We start from the raw sequence: 18,869 nt of genomic DNA, 5'->3' as shown, positions 1-18,869 counted from the left end.
GAAAATAATACCATAAAGAAGAACATTTTTCCAACTATTTCAAATATCTTGACTAAATATATAACTAAAGGGGGAAGTTGTCCTTGTCAGTTGTAGTCAGGCAAATAGTCAAGCTAAACATTTGTTGTAACAGTTGTTCTTTACAAAATCAGACATGCATTTATAGTTGTGTTTCGTCAGCAAGGTGTAGTTAACAGGTAATATATTCTTTTAATTTTTTTACTACTTAATTCCATACCTTTAGTTTGTATATCTCTTGATGGAGTGGTGTGTAATGTTTTAAAATTGTCTCTTTTCTCTTTAAATAATCTTGGCCAAGTGATTTTCTACGTTCTACTTCTGTTTTAACCTGAAATGAATTGTTAGTGAGATAACATGTGTTTAATAGTATGAAATAAAATAAAGAAAATATAGTTTTGCATTTGAATGTCCCACTATGGGAAAAATTTTCTGCTAGACAGGTACTGTATTCTGCTACACAGGTACCGTATTCTGCTACACAGGTACCGTATTCTGCTACACAGGTACCGTATTATGCTACACATGTACCGTATTCTGCTACACATGTACCCTATTCTGCTACACATGTACCGTATTCTGCTACACATGTACACTATTCTGCTACACATGTACCATATTCTGAACACAGGTACCATATTCTGCTACAACACACACATGAACTGTATTTTGCTACTTGTACCATTATCAGCCAGATAACTTAACATAATTACATAAATTAAAACATCAATTACTTACGACTCTCAGAACGTCTGTGAATCCTTCTTCATTGTCACACGCTTTGTTTTTAAGAATCTACAAAATAATACACAAACAATTCACATTTTATTATTAATATTATATGTACTATACAGTAGCTCCAATTTGAAGCTTGTTTCTCTCTATTTCCCATTCACATTTAAATTACATACCATATATGTACTCACCCAGTGCTTAAACGGACCACTTATGGAAACTACAGTACTACCGTACCATCATAATGCATAATTTGTTAATTTTGACCTGTGCATGTAAATTATAAAAATACTGCATACCCTATAGACTAAGGCCTATATCATAAATTCATATACTGTATGTAAAGTTTTCAGTATGGCTACAGCGGCAAAAATCTAATTTCCAAAATAAAGGCCTAGGTCTATGGTAGGGTTAGTTTACAGGGCCGTAGCCAGGATCTGTCAAGGGGGGGTTCGGACACTAAATATTTGGGTCAACCCCCCCCCCCCCCCCTCACCCAGCCTGATGCGAAGCGAATTTTGTTAAATGACACCCCTAAATGGCCGGAAAAGACACTCTCGTGCAGCATGCTATATAACCAATGAGCAAAAAGATCATACTTTTTTCCTCCTCCTCAAACACGTCGATAATTTAAATGACGATAACTATTTGTTGCCGTATGTTAGATGCGCGTGCTCTGTGCGGAACCGCCGATTGTTTGATCATTTACTCCGTATTTTGTTTTGCGTTCAAGTTCAATGCGAACGTATATCTAGGAGCAGCCCCGAAAAAAGCACACTGGGTGAAGGCAAATGCTATTTGCTAGCTCTATCTATAATATTTATTTACAGCAATTTGTTGAGGAATATAAATATGTAAATAGGTGATATTAATACATTTTAGTACGTATCGGCTGGTGGTCTAGAAAAAAATAATCGGATGCCATAATGTGAACTACGTCAGTACTTGATACCATAGATATTATAGTGTAAAATATTAATATTCACTATAATCCTCTATGATACATTATACTTCATAGTCACACATAAATACTGATGTACGTCGGAAGGCTATATACTTTATGCATGCTGCCTGACTGCCAGTGATCTAAACAATTATAGGTACGCAGTGGTCTGGCGGTGTCCTTTGTACGAATCGTTCGTGCGCCAGCTCGCTATGAGACGCGTCAATATCATGTTACATGCAGGGACCAAACATTTATTTTTCAGGTTAAAATCGGCAATTCATTTGCAGCTTTTAGAAATTTACAGACACATATCACTAGTTGACGCTCATACAGAGAAGAAGGTTCACGAACAAGTTTACGAATTTTTCAATTTACAAACAACTTTTTGTACTGTGGGGCACGTATTTGGAGGATTTTTGGAAATGAGGGTGAGGTATTGGGCATGTCGGGGATGGGGGTTCGCAGTTGGTTAAGGGGGGTTCGCTGTAAAGGGGGGGTTCGCCCGAACCATAAAAACCCCCCCTGGCTACGGGCCTGGTTTAGACAGGCCTACTAGTTCTACTTAACTAGGACCAGACCAGGTTCTGCTGTCTAGGCCTAGTAGTTTAGTACAAAGAAGATTTGGCAGCAACAGGTTTTACCGGTTTCCAAATATCAGCAAATATTTTATCATCTATATACGTCACATGCAGTTTAAACTTAGGTAAAAATATGTTATGGGTGTAGTAACAGCTACAAACATAGAAGCTCTTTCTATCATCAAGACTCATTTTATTTTCTAGGCCTACGTAACTGTATGCTTACTGTTCTGTAGCCTAGCTAAAGCTTGGCTTCTATCTTGTTGATTGATTGATCGCAAAAATCATAGCAAAAAACATGTGTAATTAAATAGCTGTTGTTTATTTTAAGGTCACCGAGTCATAACAGAGAGGGCGGTACACAGCGGTTTTTTTATTTTTTTATTAGATACTTTTATTATAGGTGGCGCGCGGCGGTGTTTTTGAAAAAAAAAAAGGAACTGTTGGTTTTGGGGAAGTGAGAGAGGAGGCGCGCCTATCAAAATGACAACTATTTTGATGGAAAAAAGCAATAATTACATTCCAGTAGGCAAAAAAGTAAGTTACTAAATTAATGCAATTACTAGGCGGCGCCTAGCTAGGCTAGATACAGGCAATTATGTAGGATAATGCAGGTCAGGTGCAATAAATCTAGGGCCAGGAGGCTAGGCCTAGCCTATCTATATACTCCTAGGCTATCATAGCCTAGCTAGTACTAGTAGCCTAGGCTAGGTAGGTAGGCCTGGGTAGGGTATTATTGGGTGCAGGTCAAGTCGGCCCCAACCGTCTCGGCCAAAGTCAAGTCGGCCCCACGTCAAGTCGGCCACAAGTCAACTCGGCCACAAGTCAACTCGGCCTCAAGTCAACTCGGCCTCAAGTCAACTCGGCTTCACGTCAACTCGGCCAAAAACTAATCGGTCAACTCGGCCACAATAAAGTATGGAACGCAAAAAGTACTTAATGTTATTATGATTATTACTAGGCCTAGGCCTATCCACTCTAAAAAATGAAGAAATAAAAAATATAATATAATAATATCATATAAAAAAATGAACTCATTGCCGATATGAATAGAAGTACCCGCGTGTTACAAAAACATGTGCAGGTAGGCCTATTGCATTTAGTAAATCGAAGACGGAGGCCTACGTTCCATCACATTTGGCCATAGAAAAAATGATCGTACATCGTTTTTGTCCATGCTTTGCGTTTTAAATAAAGGGGAATCCCCCGGTCAGCGAAAACACATAGCAGTTGTAGATATCGAAAAAGCTGCCAAACGCACAGGGAGGCGCAGCTACGAATTGTTTTCAATTGTGCAATTTGAAATTTTATTAAACGTAAATAAAGGAAAGTTGGTGAAATCATTCCTGTTTTTGTTGCTAAATATATTATTGTCTAAATATTAATATTCATTAAAAGTCAGAATTATTCATAGTTAAAAAATTGTGAAGAAATATTATTTTATCAATCCCCTTCATTTGCACTTTTTGCGTTCCATACTTTAATGGGGCCGAGTTGACCGATTATTTTTTGGCTGAGTTGACGTGAGGCCGAGTTGACTTGAGGCCGACTTGACATGGGGCCGACTTGACTTGGGGTTTACTTGGGGCCGACTTGACTTTGGCCGAGACGGTTTAGGGCCGACTTGGATCGAAATCGTATTATTACTATATTAGGCCTAACCTAAGTCTAGGCCGGTTATCACAGTAAAATTTTTTTATTTGCTGCCCGATCGTCTTGGGCCCAGAAAATGTGGTCCCGATCGTCTCATGCGTTGGCCCGATCGTCTCATGTGTTAGGAACCAGTTTGGTCTCTATCGTCTCATTTGCTGGGCCCGATCGTATTAGCGCAGGGCCCAATGCGGTAGTTTTATGTTTGATATATGGTAAAATCGACGTTTTATTTTGGTTCCGATAAAATCGGGTGTTCGGTATGGAGCGTTGCTGATTGCTGGTTCTGGTCAATATTTGTTTGGTACTATAAGGGATGAATGTTTATTTAGGCCTAAGCTTTTATCCTGCAAAATCTTTTATAATTGTATTATTTGTAATGTCAGTAATTTATGTTATCACTTTCTTTTGTATGTATTTTTTATGATGATTTTCTAATCAATTCAAATCAAATCAGACCGACTACACTTTTCTGCAAAAGCCTGTTCCTAGTACTTAGTACTGTAGGCAGGCCTGTCTAGGCTATAATAGTAGTATAGGGCCAAATGACCATTTAAATTCCTAGCTAGGCTAGGTCACAAGTGGTTATATGTTCATAAAAATTTGTTTGTAAAAATTTAGCATTTCGCTATTTTTTTCAGATTATTACTAAATCTAGGCCTAGATGCATTCCACCACAAGTTAAAAAGAAACCAGCATGTCGTTTCAAAAAGGTAAAGGAAAATGCTGTTGATATTCTCTCTGTCATGATACTGTAGTAGGCCTACTTTAGTAGACCTGAAGTGAACATTCTGACACTTGGCACAGTTATTCATAGGGTATTAAAACATGGAATGAAATGGTTGCCCACACATTGGCTGGTTAATTTACTAATTCCATCTGTCTAATCTAGCCCTTCTTTAAGTCAGTAGATTGTTTAAAAATAATACGTACATGTGCAACGTTTCAACTTGTTTTTAATAAGTCTTCATCTGGCAACTGACTAGATGTTAGTAGTTGCTAGGAGTACTGTACAGGGAAAAATTTTGTTTAGCAATATTGCGAACCAAACTAATTTTTTAGTCGAGAATCATAGTTTTCTATCGTATTTTTTGCTACACAATTGTAGAAATGTGTAGCAAGAAGGTTGTTTTGTATAGCTTTTTGCTATGCTACACTGGCGAAATTATTCCCTGCTGTAGCTTTGCTAGTTGTAGATTAGCGCCCCCTAAAAAGGCAAAGAACTTAGGAAAATCACAGACTATTACAAATTACAAATAGTCATTGCCTGACTTGTTAAAAACAAGTTGAAACGTCACACATGTACGTATTCATGAATGGTTTTAACATAAAGATTTATATACAGAATAATTACTATTAGATCCTTCAAAATGAAACACATCCTCTTTTCAATACATATTTTAGTCCTCAAAGCTCCAAATGAATAATTTATTATGAAAGCTGTTAGACTTTACAAAAATTACTCTTTAGCAATAATTTGTATACATGTGTATTTTAAATGTTTGTTTTAAATGTTTGTTTACATTTGTGAGTCTGCCACAACCAAAAGAATCAGATTGTGGATAATAAAAGTTGATTGAATTGAATAATGAACTGTTTACTGTACTTTCAGGGGTTAATGGTGTGGATACATGATGAAAAAGAGGTTTGGGTTCCAGCGTGTGTTAATTCATGTTTTAGTGATGGCAAGATTATAGTCACTAAATATAATGGCCAGGTAAGAGGTTTGGGTTCCAGCGTGTGTTAGTTCATGTTTTAGTGATGGCAAGATTATAGTCACTAAATCTAATGGCCAGGTAAGAGGTTTGGGTTCCAGCGTGTGTTAATTCATGTTTTAGTGATGGCAAGTTTATAGTCACTAAATCTAATGGCCAGGTAAGAGGTTTGGGTTCCAGCGTGTGTTAATTCATGTTTTAGTGATGGCAAGATTATAGTCACTAAATATAATGGCCAGGTAAGAGGTTTGGGTTCCAGCGTGTGTTAGTTCATGTTTTATTGATGGCAAGATTATAGTCACTAAATCTATTGGCCAGGTAAGAGGTTTGGGTTCCAGCGTGTGTTAATTCATGTTTTAGTGATGGCACGTTTATAGTCACTAAATCTAATGGCCAGGTAAGAGGTTTGGGTTCCAGCGTGTGTTAATTCATGTTTTAGTGATGGCAAGATTATAGTCACTAAATCTAATGGCCAGGTAAGAGGTTTGGGTTCCAGCGTGTGTTAATTCATGTTTTAGTGATGGCAAGATTATAGTGACTAAATCTAATGGCCAGGTAAGAGGTTTGGGTTCCAGCGTGTGTTAATTCATGTTTTAGTGATGGCAAGATTATAGACACAAAATATAATTGTGAGGTAAGGAGGGGAGGGAAGCATACCATCTATGTCAACAACCCGACCTTGCTACTAAGTATTCTATATAATGTATTTTAAATATTGCTTGTAACTTCATTGTCTAGGAGGTTGTGATACGTGGTCATGCTGGCTATCCAGTGCTGTGTACTCAAACAGATTGGATCAATACAGATGATCTTGTTTTGCTTAATCCTCTCTCAGAACCTGCTGGTAAGTGAATTAATAGTAGACACATGTTTCAATGGTTGTTAGTACTATACAGGTCTTCCTCCTATTGAAGATCCCTTTAATTAAAAGCTCAATCTAATTTAAAGCCGGATGATCGCCTATCTTTTACCATTAGCTGCTGCCTCCCTCTAATTAGAGATCAGAGACCACAATTTGGATGAATCCAACTGAACAATTTCCTTCAAATTTCCCTGCAATTAAAGAACACTTTAAAATAACATTTTATAATTACAGTATTAATACATTTTTAGAGTAGAACAGCGGACAATTTGAAGAAAATTAGACAAAATACTGGCAACACACGTTGGTTACTTAACCTAATGTTTTCTGTTCATAGTGCTGAGCTGTTTACATGAGCGGTACTTAGCTGGTAGATACCACCTTCAAACTGGCAACACACTTGTTACTTAACCTAATGTTTTCTGTTCATAGTGCTGAACTGTTTACATGAGCGGTACTTAGCTGGTAGATACCACACTCAAACTGGCAACACACTTGTTACTGTACTTAACCTAATGTTTTCTGTTCATAGTGCTGAACTGTTTACGTGAGCGTACTTAGCTGGTAGATACCACACTCAGACTGGCAACACACTTGTTACTTAACCTAAGTTTTTCTGTTCATAGTGCTGAACTGTTTACGTGAGCAGTACTTAGCTGGTAGATACCACACTCAGACTGGCAACACACTTGTTACTTAACCTAATGTTTTCTGTTCATAGTGCTGAACTGTTTACGTGAGCGTACTTAGCGGGTAGATACCACACTCAAACTGGCAACACACTTGTTACTTAACCTAATGTTTTCTGTTCATAGGGCTGAACTGTTTACGTGAGCGGTACTTAGCTGGTAGATACCACACTTAGACTCGCAACACACTTGTTACTTAACTAAAGTTTTTCTGTTCATAGTGCTGAACTGTTTACGTGAGCGGTACTTAGCTGGTAGATACCACACTCAGACTGGCAACACACTTGTTACTTTAAATCCTTTCAAAGCAACTGGACATTTTGATGTTCATATGATTCATCGTTACCATAGTGATCAAAAGGTAAACAACGATTTGCTAGTATACTATTGATTTTTAGGAAAATTGATATGTTGGTGACATCACTATTAAAATCTTGACTTCACTTTATCTTCAATATTGGGCAAAAATAATAATATGTCCTCAGTTGCACTTAGAAGTGAGAACTTAGAGATATATGCAGAGCTCCTCTGAAAAGATAATTGTTTTGCTGAATATGCTATTTTATGTCACATAATACTGTAGTTATTCACTTTGACCAAAAATTGGAAAAAAAACATTATTTACCTGAAAAACTGTAATTTTTTAACATTTGGTTAAGTTTAACAATTAATTTTTGTCTTTTTTTAAAGTAAAAACACTATATTTGTTTGTTTTTATTTCTTTAAAATAAATAACTTTTTTAAAACAGCAAAATGGCTTGATTTTATTAATCCTCATTTTCATGTTTTTTGGGGAATATACATCTTTATTTTATTTTTTTTTTTTTCAGGCACACCCACCACATGTATTTGGAATTGCAGAAACAGCTTTGTGTAATCTTACTAGAAGACTAGACAAGATTAATCAGTCAATAATTGTCAGCGGTGAAAGTGGTTCTGGAAAGGTAATTCAACAATTTCAGTTTTACGTTTGTTTTCACCAATGTAATCAGAGTAAACTTTTTACCTTTAAAACTATTTCTTGTTTATTTTGAAATAATAGAGAGGCCGAAACTTGAATAAAAATAGAGAGGCTAAAAGCATGGACAAGTAATAGAGAGTGCTATAATTTTTGTTTACTGTTTCAAAGGACACTGTTACAAAATCAGCATTTATTGAATGTCACTAAATGCTTGCCAGACGTGCAAAGAGGGAATGTTGGCAACCCATTTTCACAAAGGCAGTTTAGTCAATTTTTTTACAGACATGGAATGCAAGATGTTTACTAAAATATCTGACAATGGTGGCAGTATGTAACCCTGGGTAATAAAAATAAACACATTTAATTTAATATCATTAAACACTCTCATGTATGTAAAATTACAGTTTTTATTTCATCATAATTATAGATTTGTCTCTGTTTTGTTACTTATTTGTGATAACTTGTTGTCTTTTTTGTTCATAGTGGTTTTACACCATCACCAGCAGACTGCATTGAACGTAGAATATTAGACTCAAATCCTATTCTTGAAGCATTTGGTAATTATTATGTTTATCTTTAACACTTTGACTGCCAAACACGAAGATCTTCGTTTTTGGAAACACAACGCTTGACTGCCAAACACGAAGATCTTTGTTTTTCGCGTTTTTTTACGAAATCCGGTAGATAGGTTAATTATTGGTATATACTATAGATATGGACACTAAATTCGGTCTGGACCGTGAAAATTTTACCTTTCGAAAGTAACTAATCTGGTTACGAACGATTGTCAAAATGGTACCTGTCGAAATAACATATACCGCGCATCACAGTAGCACGTACAGCGATGGTTTGGCGCATTGTGTATCGGTCGCGCGCTAGCTATGCCGCCGATGCATTTACAAAGGTTTATGTGGATTGGCATGTTTGTTTGTTATCTGAATAAAAAATAATGGATGAATTTTCAATAAGAAGTCTTTTATTTTATTATTGTATGTATACCCTAATTGTTTTGGTGTTTCACTGTAAGTGGCAGAGTTTCACGCAACAAACTTGTTTAGAAATGGTATGAATATTATCATCAGTTTACTAGCTAGGCTATAGTAGAACTAGGCTATAGCCTAGGCCTAGTCGTAAAACGGTTCCGTACCAACCTTAGGCCTAGTTAACCAGGCCTGGTGTCTTTACTATGTGGATTTTGGCGAAACATTGATGTAAGATTTATGATTTATAAAATGTAATACATAACTTGTTTTTATAGGCCTACCGGTGCCGTGTAAGTAACTTTTTTGTTGTTTGTTGATCTCACCGGGCGATATTTAGGTTATATGCATGCATTCATGCATATAACCTCTTGATTCTGTCAGAATCTTTATTTATTTATTTCTTTATTTATTTATTTATTTATTCTTTCCTTAGCACTATTTGTCCGTCAATTATCTTGATATCAGTTAACTAAGTCAATTTTTCAGAGTATATTCCTTATGGCCAGGAATCGATGTGGTTATGTTTTCGCGGTGCGCAATCAAACATTACGCGGTCTACGCGCAATTTAACGAAATCACGTTTGTAATCATATCTTCACAAGCATGAATCACAATTAAACAAAATTTGGTACTCATAAATGTCAGGTCATATTTCATCATATGGCAATACAATTACGTGCGTAGCGCATATAACGCTTGCGTACGCGCGCTTAAAATGTTCAAAATTGTCAACATTTATTTTCTATGAAATTAGAGTACGTTTCAGGCAATTTTAGGCGTTTAAAAAATTTTTGCACGCGCACTGCGCGTTAAATGTTTAAGGCGCACTCTTTATGCCCGATTTCTGTTTTACAGTCTTTCTTTAATAATATCATCATATTTGATTCACTTTTCAACTCGAAATTGCGTTATACGAGCACGTCAAAAGTGACATGCTACGCACGTATAAGTTAACAAAATGGTGAAAATATGCTAAATTTTTAAATTAATATATATCGTCAGAATGCTGGGGAACACCTATTTTTTATTTCATTTTCTTGAAGTATATGTATCATATGTATGATTTATTATCAAATTAAGGGAACAAAAGTTGATTAAGTTTTCATTAATTGCATTTACAAAAATTAATTTCGACAATCAAACAAATTATGACATTTTCTTAGGCTAAAATAACAAACTTAACATTAACTTTCTTCCTTCAAAAGTTCATATATCAAAGTATATAGTTTGACAGTGCATCATTTGTTTACATTTTAAAGATGTCATCATAGTAAAAAATTATAATTCATTGCGGTATGTAATAATCTATTTGCACCAAAGTGGTTACTGCATAGTAAATACACGGAGGAATTTTTCTACAACTTTTTGTCAGTTGTGTATGGCTCGGTGGTCTGTGCTCGTGTCTATGGCATTCAAGGTACCGAGATCGAGTCTCACCTTGGGAAACGAAATAAGATTTTTTTTTATTATCTGTATTGTTTGTTCAAATTTATTTCTTAGTGTATAGATTATACACATGATTTATAATGAAATCTAGATAAAAATTAACTTATGTCTTTATTATTATGTAACAACAAATGTGGTTTATGACATTATACGCATATGGATCTTTGATCGGATTGTGATACCGGCTATGGTGTTCGCGTTAGCAAGGTCCTATCATATTATAAATAATTAAAGATTCTGAGAAAATCAGTCAATCAATATATCTTTTAAAAATCAATTATCTTTATTTAAATCAATGCATATAACCTATAATCATAGTGACGAATTAAATCTAGTTTCATATTGTGATGTCTTGCCCAAAATCGCGAATATCTCGACTTTCTTGCGCGAAACTACGAAAAACTCAAAAAGTGCGTTACTTTCATTTTACTATTACGATTTACATATTGCGATTTGAAAATCGTTCTTGGTACCATTGTAAAGCTAAAATCTTTATGATTATTTTAGTCTAAATTACATGTAAATCAGATCACATACATAGTTTCAATCAGCTTTAATAAAAACATCGAATTGGGCTATAAACGCTGGCGGTGGCAGTTTCTAACTGGAAAAACCTCTGGGAGTCAAAGTGTTAATAAAGTACAGTAAGATGCACATGTCATTCTCAAATGTAAAAACATCTATGTACTGTTATGGTCCTAAGAAACATCGCTAGAAGTTACACCTTTATTTTTGTTAAATATACAAAATCAGCATTTTTAAATCATATCAATATATCAAATTTTCTATATTCATCATCATTATCATCAACAGATAAAGAAGAAAATAGAATAAGAACAGTCGATAAAGAGATGAGAACCAAATAAAAATGAGCATAATGATAGTGTACCCATAAAATTACAAGAAAATCAGGGAAGAGTTAAATTAAATTGTAATTTAACTCTTCCCTGAGAAAACTGAAATATAAAAGTCAATAAGTATCATACTGATTTAAAAATAAATAAATAAAGCTACACCTAACCTAAAATTGATTAACGCTTTATGTAAAATGAAATTTAAAATGATAATTTAAAGCAGTTTGTGTACTGATTTTACATTTTGTAATTCTAGCATATCTTTAACCTTCAGTCATAGTGCCAAAATCTTTTAAACTCCTAATATAATATATAGGCTAAAACTGTTGATCAGCAGTGGGCAACTTACACTATGTTCTAAATATGAATTTGGTGAGATTTTATGCTCAAATTTAATTTTTGGCAGATTTGGTATTATTAGACTAGTAGAATTAATTGGAATTGATGGCAATATTTGATGGCCTGCACCAGTATATATATATACAGTAATAATTTTTTGCCACTCAGTACCCTACACCTCCCTACAACTCCATCTCTGTTAGACAACTATTATTTCATTTTCTTAGGCAATGCTAGCACAACCAGGAATCACAATAGTAGCCGCTTTGGAAAGTACATTCAGCTACAACAATTCAGTCGGTAAGTTTCATACATTATTTTTATTTGTCAATGTTCAACCAACATACTGTATACAGGCCATGCATTTTGAGTTTCTACATATGCCATTTTGTGTGTCATAGCAGGGAAGAATGAAATTACACGCAAGAGGAATTCTTATTTTAACTTTACAATTTTGTTTTCAGTGGAAATCATGTTGTTGGTGCTTCTATTCAGACATATCTTCTTGAGAAAACTAGAGTTGTTTATCAATGTGATGGTGCCAGGAATTTTCACATCTTTTACCAAGTTAGTATTAGTTATGTTTGATTTTTGTGTACCTTTAAACCGGATAACCAACTGTTTAACTTAACTGCTGGAAACTGTGATACATTTGCATATTTTCTGCAGGTTAGAGAAAACCCTGCAATTTATTTCTGTTGCCATGTTTCTAAAGTGAGTAGGCTAATAGCCTACCTTTGGTTGTAATCAGGTTGTTAAAATTCTACTGATATTCACAGGGGCCTGTTTTTTTGTTTGTTCTGCGCATTTGTGCTTTGTCCTGGTATTTAACTGACCGTACACCTGTTTGAAAGTATCGAAGCGTGACTTTTTTTTTTTTGTACTAATGATAGCACCATCAACTATACAATGACCATACTTTTCCCGTGATTTCACAAGGTTCGTGAGTAAATATGAAAACATGTAATAAGTCTGGAGATCAATGTAGGCAGATGTGAAAAGGATCTTTCTGGTACTGATATTAAACATCTTGAAACAAAATTGTCACTTTGTAATATTTTGTAATATAGGGCAAGAAAGCACTCACTCTACTAATGTTATCAAAGCATGAAATATATTATTAGTTTATATTATTCTCATTATTAGTCTTTTTAATAATATCATTAACATTTCTTCTTTCAAATTATCATAGATGCTGTTTGGCGGAAATGAAAGGGAAATGAGGAACTGGTTACTACCAAATGTATTGAGTTCAGACAACTTAAACTATGTGAAACTAAACCGTTCAGAAGATGCATGTAATCAAAAGGATAAACAAGATTTTATAGTTACAAAGCAAGCAATGTGTAATGTTGGACTTAGCAGGTCACAGCAACAAGAATTATTTAAAGTAAGAAACTTTTACTTAATAGAACTGGTTACTTAACAAACATTGTTTTACCAGGGAAGAGTGAATTAACTGGTAAAACATGGTTAAACTTAGTGATGGTGATATTATTAGTAACTGAACCAAAACAATGTGTTTAGATGCCTTGGTTGAAGTAATCCAGCACATGTGGACAGTAAACATCAGTGAACTAACTGAACCAAAGCAATGTGTTTAGATGCCTTGGTTGAACTAATCCAGCACATGTGGACAGTAAACATCATTGAACTAACTGAACCAAAGCAATGTGTTTAGATGCCTTGGTTGAACTAATCCAGCACATGTGGACAGTAAACATCATTGAACTAACTGAACCAAAGCAATGTGTTTAGATGCCTTGGTTGAACTAATCCAGCACATGTGGACAGTAAACATCAGTGAACTAACTGAATCAGAGCAATGTGTTTAGATGCATTGGTTGAACTAATCCAGCACATGTGGACAGTAAACATCAGTGAACTAACTGAATCAGAGCAATGTGTTTAGATGCCTTGGTTGAACTAATCCAGCACATGTGGACAGTAAACATCATTGAACTAACTGAACCAAAGCAATGTGTTTAGATGCCTTGGTTGAACTAATCCAGCCCATGTGGACAGTAAACATCAGTGAACTTTTACCTAGTTTTTACAATCATGATAGTATATTGATTCAAAACAACTTTTACAAATTTATGGTAATGAAAACCAAATGGTAGTATATAAATAAGTGATAATAGACTTTGAAGTTTTTTATACATAAATCTAATAGTAATGTTATAATTCTATTTTTTGAATTATTGAATTGAATTTGAAAATGTGTTTATTTGTAGGTTCTAAGTGGTATACTTCATCTTGGAAATATAGAGTTTATTAGTGATGATGTCACTGGACCATGTGAAATTGATTCTGGAAAACAAGGTAAATGATATAAATTAGGTTATGCTGTTTAATTATTTTCTGTATTATACCAATAAAAAGATTGCATACAGTATTTATAGTTTAGCTTAAAGTAGTTGCAACCTTTAAGATTGCATACAGTATTTGTAGTTTAGCTTAAAGTAGCTGCGACCTTTAAGATTGCATACATTATTTATAGTTTAGCTTAAAGTAGTTGCGACCTTTAAGATTGCATACAGTATTTGTAGTTTAGCTTAAAGTAGTTGCGACCTTTAAGATTGCATACAGTATTTATAGTTTAGCTTAAAGTAGTTGCGACCTTTAAGATTGCATACAGTATTTATAGTTTAGCTTAAAGTAGTTGCGACCTTTAAGATTGCATACAGTATTTATAGTTTAGCTTAAAGTAGTTGCGACCTTTAAGATTGCATACAGTATTTATAGTTTAGCTTAAAGTAGTTGCGACCTTTAAGATTGCATGCAGTATTTATAGTTTAGCTTAAAGTAGTTGCGACCTTTAAGATTGCATACAGTATTTATAGTTTAGCTTAAAGTAGTTGCGACCTTTAAGTTTTAATAGATTATATTTAAAATACTGTTCGTTCATTCTTTTTTTGATTTATTAGAATTTTAAATGTTGTAGTAAATTCGCATTTATTTATGATTCAAAATATTCTATCAACAGTTTATATATCTTTTTAGTATTTTTTAATTTGTTTTTATTTCTACCATAATATAATGTATGAGAAAAAACTAAAAACAGACATAAGGAATAGCTTAGTATTATGGTAGGTTGGTCACAAAATATATAAAAAAATATCGTTATTAAGTATATCATTTTAAAATCTTAATCTTATTAATATTCTTCTCCATCTTCCAAAAATGTTGATAAAATATTTCAGCCAAAGAGATATTTTCTAATTCACTAAAAATTCAATATATCATATTGTTGTACTATTGATGTTGCTTCATCAGGAGTTGACACATCTGTTAATGCTGCTGCACAGTTACTTGGTCTTGATGTTGATGCCTTAACTAGATGTCTTGCATTCCGACAAATCACTGCATCTCACAAGCGTAGAAAGAGTGTCTTTATGAAACCTTGCATAAAAGATGAATGTCATACAAGGAGAGATTGTCTTGCAAAGTTACTCTATGCCAGGTATTTTACAAACATTAAAGCTATATTTGTTTGTAGTTAAAGAAAACTACTTACTCTTTTGAAAATAATCTTGTGCAGTATTTGCCTTTTTACTGACCTGTTATACATTCAAAACAAACCCACAGAAGATGTTGTACATATCCAATAACTTTTATTTGCTTCCCCATATGCATGCTGGGTTGCACCGAGGTGAATTGCCCACAACAAATCGTACATACACCTTTAAACATTCACAAAAATAAAATAACCATACTTTACATGCAAACTCTGAAACATAGTCAATTTAATTTCATTTTTATTCTGCCTAATCTCTCTTGCTGTCATGGCCTGACTTCTTTCTGCCTAATTTCTTTCTTTGTCATGTAGTTAGTATGTATCAGGAGAAAATGTTTTGATGCAAACGTTTTCAACCCTGCTTTGGTTTTACAAAAAAAAAATAGCTTTGAAGACTGACTAAATTATGTTTTAATGTTTCAGAGTTTTTGATTGGCTCGTTGTATTCATTAATGACAGTACCATGGCCAGGAGTTGCCAGTCTTACATTGGTCTACTGGATGTCTACGGATTTGAAAGTTTTTCATTTAACAGTTTGGAGCAATTATGCATAAATTATGCAAATGAAAAACTTCAGCAACATTTTGTGCACAACTTCCTCAAAGCAGAACAGGTATTCCAACAAACTTATTTTCTATATATAGAGTATACCAATATACAGTTGGTGCAACAGTGTTTTATTAGCACCATATAAGAGTGATAATAACAACAGTTCTTTTATTCATTAAAAAAAATGGAGAAAAATAATATGGCACTTCTTTTAGTTGATATCAAACAAATCTTGTAAAAACTTAATAATATCAAAATACTAGTATAATTATAATACAATATAAAATGATAATTAAGATAACAATAATAATTAAAGTTTATGAGAATTATCTTTCACTTTTTTTATCTAATAGTGATAATGATGAACCTTTATAAACATAATCATACTGCTGATTAAATAGTCATCTTTATATTATTTTAGGATGACTGTCAATCTGAGGGAATTCCATGGCAATTTGAAGACTTTACTGACAATAAAACATGTCTTGATGTTATTGAAGGCAACATCAGTATATTTGCTCTCATGAATCAAGTAAGTGTTCCTATTCCACTCACAATAAAACATGTCTTGATGTTATTGAAGGCAACATCAGTATATTTGCTCTCATGAATCAAGTAAGTGTTGCTATTCCACTCACAATAAAACATGTTTTGATGTTGAATATTGGGGTGTCGTAGTTTGTCTTTCGATTAAAATACAAACAATAAGTTTCTAAGTCATAGTTTTTCGCAAGACGAAAAATAATGGTTGAAAAAGACAACCTGTATTCTGTAGTTTGTACTTATTATTGAAAGATAAACTGCTGTACCATGAAACCATGCTGCATGTATGACAACAAAAAGATGAGTTGTCCCAGTGCTGTATTAAGAATTCGCCTTTCTCAATCGTAGTACAGTATGTCGTAAAATAATAACTCCTTCCTATTTTGATTTTTACATTTTGAAAAAAAGTGGTTTTTACCCGACAGGCATAGTTTGTCTTGAAAACCATAGTTTGTCTTGATTGCCCAAATCAATAAATAAACTGTAGTTTGTAAGAAGATAAATAATGGACTTTTGAGCCTAGTTTACACTAGAAAACCTGCTGCTGATGTACTTTTGCACCTCAAGCTTAACCCCAATATTCACCTGCTGCACATCAGTGATGGTGAGTGACCTTATGCCCAGTGAGTTAGGTGCAAAAGTACAGTAACACCACAACCAGTTGCAAACTACAAGTTGTTGTGCTTAGACTGTCCATCTAAGATCACAATCATGTTATTATGTCATTTACTTTCTAATTGCAAGTTTATCTTGTTTATAGCAATGCAAGTTAAACAGACATTCAGATCCAAGTTCATTTTGTGAGTTTCTTCTTGACACCATCAGCAGTGCAAGCTTATCTCGTGCACATCAGTGACATCACCAGCTTTTGTTGTGCATCACTATGCAGAGAAAGTTACGTACCAAGTGGATGGTCTAATTGAAAAGAATAAGGTAATATACTTACAACTGAATGCCAGTTTTACAGTATATTCACAAAAAAATGGGGTTAGAAGTTCATAAATAGTTTCTCAAAGCATTACAATTATGGAATAGTGCATCTGCTTCGTTTAAACTCATTTCTCATAATCTTATAACTGAAAATAAATACCACAGTAAAATGTATGAATGGCTGTTTGTAGCTATAGGTAATGCTCTATCTATTATTATGCTCTGTTATCGCAGTTCAAAAGGTGATTCTCTATGGAGAGGGAACCAACAAAATAGCGGCTTTCAATCGACCAATCAGATATGCCCTACGCAGTACGCACTGCTATATGCCTGTGTTGAGCCTATCTGCGTGAGAACAATACACAATGCAGCGTGTTAAGCGTATAACCGTGAACGCATTCTATATGATCCTCAAATACAAAAATGCTAGATTACCTAGAATTTATTCATTCCATTGCGATTTATAAATCTTCACTGTTCTTTGACAAGAATATGTGAATGTATTATATTAGATTATTATTTGTTATGTTAAATAATGTTTTTGAACACATTTACGGCTGCCATCTTTTTTCAGTCTGGAGTACGTGCCAGCTTACAGTATTACATTTCTCTGTTTTTATATCAAAATAAGAATTGGTTCACTAACACAATTCAATTTAGAAAACGACAAGAGTGTTTCAACCTATTTAACCACTATGCTCTCCAATATTACAATTTCATCAAGTTAACGAACAATCAATTTACCAACTTGCCCTCCTGCCCTATTACCATGGCTTTTTTTCCGAGTATCCCTATAATATTTACTTTGAATGGAAACCTTATTGCTATTTACATTATATTTGCTCATTAGATTTGATGTGCAGTGTACACAGGTGAATGTTCATTTACTAATTAATCTATTGTGTATCATTTGATGTTTTTAGGATGGTATTCCAGCAGAACTTGTAGATTTGCTTAAAATTAGCAGCAAGAAGTTTGTGCAACAATTAGTTGATGCTAATGTTACCAGTTTACAGGTGATTGATCTTATCATTTGTTTTTAAACACCATAGTAACACTATACTAACACCATACTAACAATGTAGTAACACCATAGTAACATCAAACTAACACTGTAGTAACACCATACTAACAATGTAGTAACACCATACTAACAATGTAGTAACACCATACTAACAATGTAGTAACACCATACTAACACTGTAGTAACACCATACTAACACTGTAGTAACACCATACTAACAATGTAGTAACACCATACTAACAATGTAGTAACACCATACTAACAATGTAGTAACACCATACTAACAATGTAGTAACACCATACTAACAATGTAGTAACACCATACTAACAATGTAGTAACACCATACTAACAATGTAGTAACACCATACTAACACTGTAGTAACACCATACTAACAATGTAGTAACACCATACTAACAATGTAGTAACACCATACTAACAATGTAGTAACACCATACTAACAATGTAGTAACACCATACTAACAATGTAGTAACACCATACTAACAATGTAGTAACACCATACTAAC

The 18,869-nt window shown here is 34.0% G+C and overlaps 1 long non-coding RNA gene and 1 pseudogene across 1 annotated transcript; one reads left to right on the top strand and one right to left on the bottom strand.

The window, feature by feature from the left end:
- Positions 1-328: 328 nt before the first annotated feature.
- On the bottom strand, positions 329-2,844 carry LOC140045035 (uncharacterized). Its single transcript, XR_011844528.1, has 3 exons — positions 2,504-2,844; positions 757-813; positions 329-349 (listed from the first exon to the last, which is right to left on the bottom strand). It is a non-coding gene; the product is annotated as an uncharacterized lncRNA (long non-coding RNA).
- A 4,680-nt stretch (positions 2,845-7,524) lies between these two features.
- On the top strand, positions 7,525-18,372 carry LOC140044139 (unconventional myosin-XIX-like; annotated as a pseudogene).
- Positions 18,373-18,869: the final 497 nt, after the last annotated feature.

Source organism: Antedon mediterranea, chromosome 3 (genome assembly GCF_964355755.1).
Source record: "Antedon mediterranea chromosome 3, ecAntMedi1.1, whole genome shotgun sequence".
Lineage (NCBI taxonomy): Eukaryota > Metazoa > Echinodermata > Crinoidea > Comatulida > Antedonidae > Antedon > Antedon mediterranea.
The sequence above is the reverse complement of the archived record's forward strand: the minus strand, read 5'-3'. Positions and strand labels throughout refer to the sequence as shown.